This window comes from Nipponia nippon, unplaced genomic scaffold (genome assembly GCF_047370975.1).
Source record: "Nipponia nippon isolate SJK-2023a ecotype South Korea unplaced genomic scaffold, ASM4737097v1 scaffold_1, whole genome shotgun sequence".
In the NCBI taxonomy this organism is placed as follows: Eukaryota; Metazoa; Chordata; class Aves; order Pelecaniformes; family Threskiornithidae; genus Nipponia; species Nipponia nippon.
This window is the reverse complement of record NW_028262290.1, coordinates 122,486,273-122,492,653: the sequence shown is the minus strand read 5'-3', so window position 1 is coordinate 122,492,653 and position 6,381 is coordinate 122,486,273.

Below are 6,381 nucleotides of genomic sequence, written 5' to 3'. Positions count from 1 at the left end.
TCAGGTCCTTCTAGTGGTTACCTCCAGCCATTGTCTCTCGTGGAAGATTATAAATTGAGTGACACTTATGGCTACTTGACTGCAGTTCAGTGAGGTGAAGGTCTACATGTCTGTGTAGAACAGGCAAAATGGTACCTTGCTCCCTTCGTCACCTCCATGAGCTGCCTGCTTTCTGGTTGCCAGTGAAGCCCCTTCAAAGGCATGGCTTCCTTTGCCAGGAGGTGGGTGGACAGTAAGCAGAAAACAGGAAGGCAACGGAGCTTGGCTCCATGCTCCAGCTGTATCATGCAACACGACCACAGCTGGCCCCATTTGTCAGGGCACATGGAAGGAATTGTGACTTTCAGGGGATGTTCTGCCTGACTGAAGACTTTTGGAGCCTGTGTACTAAATGATTGGGCTGACAGGCATGTCTGACTTGGTGTGGGGAAGGAAAGGAATAATACTTGAGCTGTCTGTGTAAATTCGTTCTTTGCCAGGTTCTTATTTTTCTCACCAACACCCAAGAGGATGAACAACATCAAAACTAATCAATAAGCAGCAGCTAGATATCCAATTTCTTAAAGAGTCCAAGACAGCACTTACTCGATGTTTTTGGTGTAGAAAGGCAGTGATGAAAAAACTCTTGCCAATGATTATATGACTGTGGCACCAGCAAACTTTAATCACAGTATTAAAAGCAATTCAGTGCTAAAAATCAGGTTTACCTTTTAAATTCTTTTGCCTACTGCAGCTAAGTAAGGAAAGAAATTCAACAATGACCCAGTGGGTGTTTCAGATTGTTTTTTTCTTCTTGAATCTTTATTGGTTTTAAGAAACTTTACATGAAATACCATGTAAAAGCTTCCACAAGAGCCATGGAGGATGATCCATACCGGATAGGCAGGGACACATACCCCAGCATTCCTTCGAGGGGCACAGCAACCCAAAGCAAGTATGTCAAACCCTGCCAGCCAGGGCTGCTGCCCAGCAAGTCGGGCAGTGGGCTGAGCGGGCCGAGCAGGCAGTGGCAGCTGGCAGGAACTCAGAGAGGCTAGAAATAGCAGCGGAGAGACTGAGAGGGAGAACTCAGGAACTGGAAGGAGCAGGTGAGGGAATGCATTAATGGCAGGGGGGAAGGCAGGACAGAAAGGAGAGGCTCTGAGACTGAAACATCCTGCTACGACTCTGGGTTATGATAAAGCCTGCTGGTGTTTTACCTTCCCGTTTCGTTACATGTAAGAAGGGTCTTAACTGCAGTCGCAGCATAGGCTCTGGTAACTTGGATCTGAGTGTGTAATTTAGCCTAATCTACCTTTGTCCCCTCTGGGTCTCCCAGGGAGAGTATGTCAAGCAAGTCTGGGAGCGTGTCTCGGTGCAGCATTCATCTGAGCTAATGATCCAGTCCCTGGGAAGGGTGGAAGAGCTCCCAGCCAGGGCAAACTGTGGGACAGCAGCAGCAGATGTTCAGCTCTCACATGAGTCAACTTGTGTCCTTGCTGCAAAATAAGTACGTTTTTGAAGTGAAAACGGGATCGATACTCCCCGATATGCCACTAAGCTTCATGAGCAGATCAGAGAGGAGTGGAAACAGGTTCTGCACAGGAGGCCAAGCTCATTCTGCAGTGCCAGCCCCAGTTCAGCTACATCCTGCCAGCTCCACAGACATGTATATGATTGCAGTGGTAGAAAAAGTGGACCTCAGTGCTGTGGCTTTTTGCAGGGCTTTATGTATCAGCTTATCAGCCCATCTGAGAATAGCTAAAAGAAATTGTTGAGGGTGGTAAGGGAATGGAGACCAGCCTGGGCTGGGAATTTTCATTGTGGTTAACAGGGCAAATAAAAGAGCTGTAAAGTATATTATGCTGCTACCATTTCACAATGCCCTTTATTCTGGGCTTTGACTACAAGACACTATATTAGACCCAGAAGTTTTATGACTGATAAATTAACTGAGTGTGGCTGTTGCTAGTTGCGAAACTGATAGTCAGGATTTTCTTCTGATCGAAATGTTAATGTGCACACACAAACACACAAGCAGACACACTTTTGAAGAAGCAGCTTGTTAAGTCTAACAGTACCATAGTTTGAAATAGGAGTGATTGCAAAGATGTTAGAAAAAGTATTTATTTTTAAAATAGCAGTCTGTAATTGACACCCAGAGGAAAAGTCGATGGGAATAGATTAAAACGCTCAGAACAAATAAACTGAAAGAAAAGACGGAAAGAGATATTAGAGAATAGGAGAAATAAGGGAAAGGAACCCAAGGAAAGGAGGCAAAAGAAGGCAACAGAATGAAGCAAAGACAGACATGCCAATTCAGAACAGCATGCCCTTTAAAGGAAAAACATTGAAATCATACAAGAGTAACGTCATGCAGACAGCTGTAAATGACTTTTCATTTGTTATGGAGATTACTGAAGTTGATTTTTCAATCTTTTCTTATTTTTGAGTCACAGTAAAAAATTAACAGGGAAAGGTTGAGATGAAAACTAGGCTAATATTTATGCAAGCAAATACATGCATCAAATAGCAAGTACTATAAAAGCTCTTCAGAAAATTCAGTCTGATTTAAAATCACTAATGGATCTCCTCACTCACTGACGATCATGACTACACTTTTCTGTACAACATCCCACCCCATTGACTGGCTGTCTTGTTTACCTCACCATAAAGCCTACAAACTCCTCAATTTCCAAGCAGTTTTTATATTAGATGGGCAGCAGTCCCTCAGGACAGGAGGGCTCCAACTGCTGCATGATTCAGAGATCAAACTGTGGTAGCACTGGACAAGATGTGTCCTTATCTATACTTTAAAGCATGTGAAGAGACAACAAATATTCATTTACACTCTCATCAGTCTCAATTGCACCTCGATTTGTAGTAGGCAGGAGAATTACCAAGTCACTTTCTCCAGCCATAGGTTACCAGAGACATGAAAATGTTCTTACAGACAGGGCAAAGTTGAGTGAGAAATGTTATGCACCTTTGCATAGAAGGGAAGGCTGACTTTAAACCAGCAATGCTCATTTCTTCCCTCACTGCAGTCAATATCTGGACGTAGAACCTGGGGAATTGACACTCCAGAAATGCCAAATTGACAGAAAATGCATAGTGTTATTTCCCCATAGACATTGGGGTCAATCATGCATCTTTTATTAACTGCAAAGCATCTAATTCTCAGTTACGTTAAGGACTATTTATAACACTTTAATATTGTAAAAGGGTAATAAAATGGGTGTAAATTGCACTAAAGCTTTCTCTAATAGCCCCTATATTGTTATAGTGATGCAAAGAGCCTTGAATATCACTGAGGCTGTGGATTAACAACCTCTCCCTGATCCTTGCAGAAATCTTTAATGCCTCCAAGGCTTGTCCCAGTCTACCAGATGGAGTTGGTATCCTTCACACCTATTGAGTGAGCACTATGTAATTTTCACTGCCCAGTATTAGACAGCTCCAGCCAAGAACTGAAGCTATTGACGGTAGCCTGGCTAGTCTGGCCTGAGTCGTGAAGGGAAATGCCTGCCCAACATTCAGGGCTGGTAGGATTGCACGGAGAGCATCTTCCAACTGGGGAGATGTCGTACCAGCTGGAAGATGTGGGAGACTGTGTGCACAGCCTGAAAACTGGGCTCACAGGCTAGTTTGGTAATGGCCTCGGTCACAGAAAAGGAAAGTATCAGAAGTGAATTATGTTAGCTGAGTTATTTGCAAGCCACAGTTAGCCCATTTGTTCCAGGGTCAGCTCTGTTGGAACAATACCCAACTCCCAAGGCATTCTGAATCCTCCTGTACTGCTTGCTTCTGACCTCTAAAGCACAGTAGCCACCTCCTGTGACCACAGATCATAAAGTTGCCTTGCAGATAAAAATTATGGAACCATGCGTTTCTTTCCTGAGAGGAACAGCTGTGCTATCGCAAATAAATTTATTTAAAGATCCTGGTCAAATGAGTCAGTTTAACATCATCAGTGTACTGCATTCCTGAATAACACAGACACGATCTTCTGCTTGGTGGGGTGGGAGGATACTTTCCTTGGTTCTGCGGCTTTGCAGTTGAAGTATTTGGATTCTTTCAGATTAGATTTAGGGATATACTCTATCATAGATTCACAACTCCCTTTTGTTCCGGTGGGAAAAATGAAACAGAAAGGCCTCTGTGTTATGCTACTTAGGTTCTTTGATAGCTTCAGGTATTTTCTGAAGATTGGCATCCAATGTTCAAATTCTTTCTAATGAAGAGCCTAAAATAACAAGCTTTGATGATAATAAATACTACAAATTATGTGGTAATGGAGACAAATTCCATGGGTAACCATATTTTTGAGCAACTTAAATTATCACCCAAGCATATCTGTAGTAATTTGGTTCCATGTCTTTTAAAAATGCGACTTCATCTAGACTTAGTTTTACTAGTTCTTTGTACATGTAAAAGAGTTAAGACAAAAGACAGAACATGCTTATGGAAACGTGCAAGGTTTTTCCCCAGCTCAGATACCCATTGTAAGAAGTACAAGAAACTGAAGAAAACAGTATAAAATTCTCCAAATGTCCTTTGCTTTTGGAAAAATAGCATGGAATTCTTAATATAAAAGGTTGTGTGGTGAAATTAATGGTGCTTCCTGCTTCTGGCAGGGCCAGAAGCACTGCGGGAACGATATCTCTTCTGACACTAACGTACTTCTATTTTCACTATTGGGGGTATTTATACATACACAGTAAACACAGAACAAGCCAATTCAGTGAAGCTTAAAAATGGTTGATTTTCATTTCAGCTAAAAGTCAGAGATGACGTGAACAGCAGTGCCCTGAGAGTCTAGTGCTAATTTGAATAATATTTCAAAACTTTATTTTGCTAAGTGTCATTCAGGAGATTTGTACAGAAAGCATTACTGAGATAAATCTTGAAGATAACATTATTCTTGTTGCCTCTGATGTATGCAGGAGTTGATAACAAGCTGATTGCCTCCTTCTGATGGATGATTACACACAACAGATGTTTTAATTTGGTTATATCTGTGAGATAAGCATAAAGCTGTGTTAAGTCCAAAGACTTTTTATGAGTCTCTCAAAAGATTTTGCAATGAATGTAACCTTTTGTAAATGTCCTTGCTTGAGGCTGCGTGTGTTCTCATAATGGTGCAAATTATTAGTAACAAGTTGAAACCAGTGATTATGCAAAAGAAGAAAACTGCATTTAATAGTAGTTGTAATTCTGTGCTCTATGATAACCTAAATTAAGAGAGAAATACGATGCAAGCAGTGATACAAGGCACAACAGTTTAACACTACTCCAAAGAAGACTATGTGTTCTTCAGCAAATGATGCACAAGACAGGCAGAGCTTTTATCAAGAACACTGAAAGGCCAATACTGCGTGCCAAGCACCCTCAATTTGAAAATTAGCGGGCCGATGTCAGCTTTGTGAACAGAGCACTGCTGGGAACAGAAGTTTGGAGTTGCAAATAATACAGGGTTACGAAATTTGACTTTGATTTGAACAGAAATGCCAAAATTTCCCTGAAAATAAACATCTTCCTTCACTGCAGTGAAATCAAAGTGCTATATGTTGTTCCCGTGTTTTGTTTTTATATGTAACATGGAGAGAACAAAAAAATTTCAAAACTAATTGGGTGCTTCCAAACAAAACCCAATCTGTTTCATACCAAAAACATCAAAATAGGATGTGTCAACTTTTCAATGCAGATTTCCTGTTTTTCTTTTGAAAGCAGTTATGACAAAACTTCGACAGAGTCATCAATGTTTTTATTTTGGTCAAACTACTTATTCCAGTTATGTCATTTATAGTTTAGTCAAGGCAATATCAGCATACTATGTACCCGATTGCCTTGTTTCATTCCAAACAAAAATCAAAAGCAACAATTCCAATGATTGCCAGTCAGTAAAGCATCTTGTAGCTTACATTATATCATGTATACAATTCAAAGAACATTTTCTTTAGGCTTCATGTCATCTAACATCAGATACCTAAAAACTAGATGTCTGGGCTAACTATGCTTTCTGTCATCAGCTTATGTGTCTAGAGGTTTTTAAAATATCTAGATTCCTCTCCATCCTTTGATGACTGAGGGAATGTAGGTGACCTAATAGCTTGCTGCCACCATAATGGCAGTTCTGTTCATCCAGCCTTTGTCTTCCATCCTTTGGTCCTTGAACCAGATCTGGGACTAACCCACTACAGTCAAACAAATAAGACTGCTCCTTTAGATGGCAGAAAAGGTGCTAGGTTGTTTCCACTGTCTCCTGGAACCTCACTCCGAGGCTAACTCCAACAGCTAAAGTAGGGTGAGATGTCTTCACCCCAAGCCACATATGTCAGCTTTATATAGGCATGAATATTACGTTGTGCTAGTGCAGCCATATAGGCCTTATTTCATTCT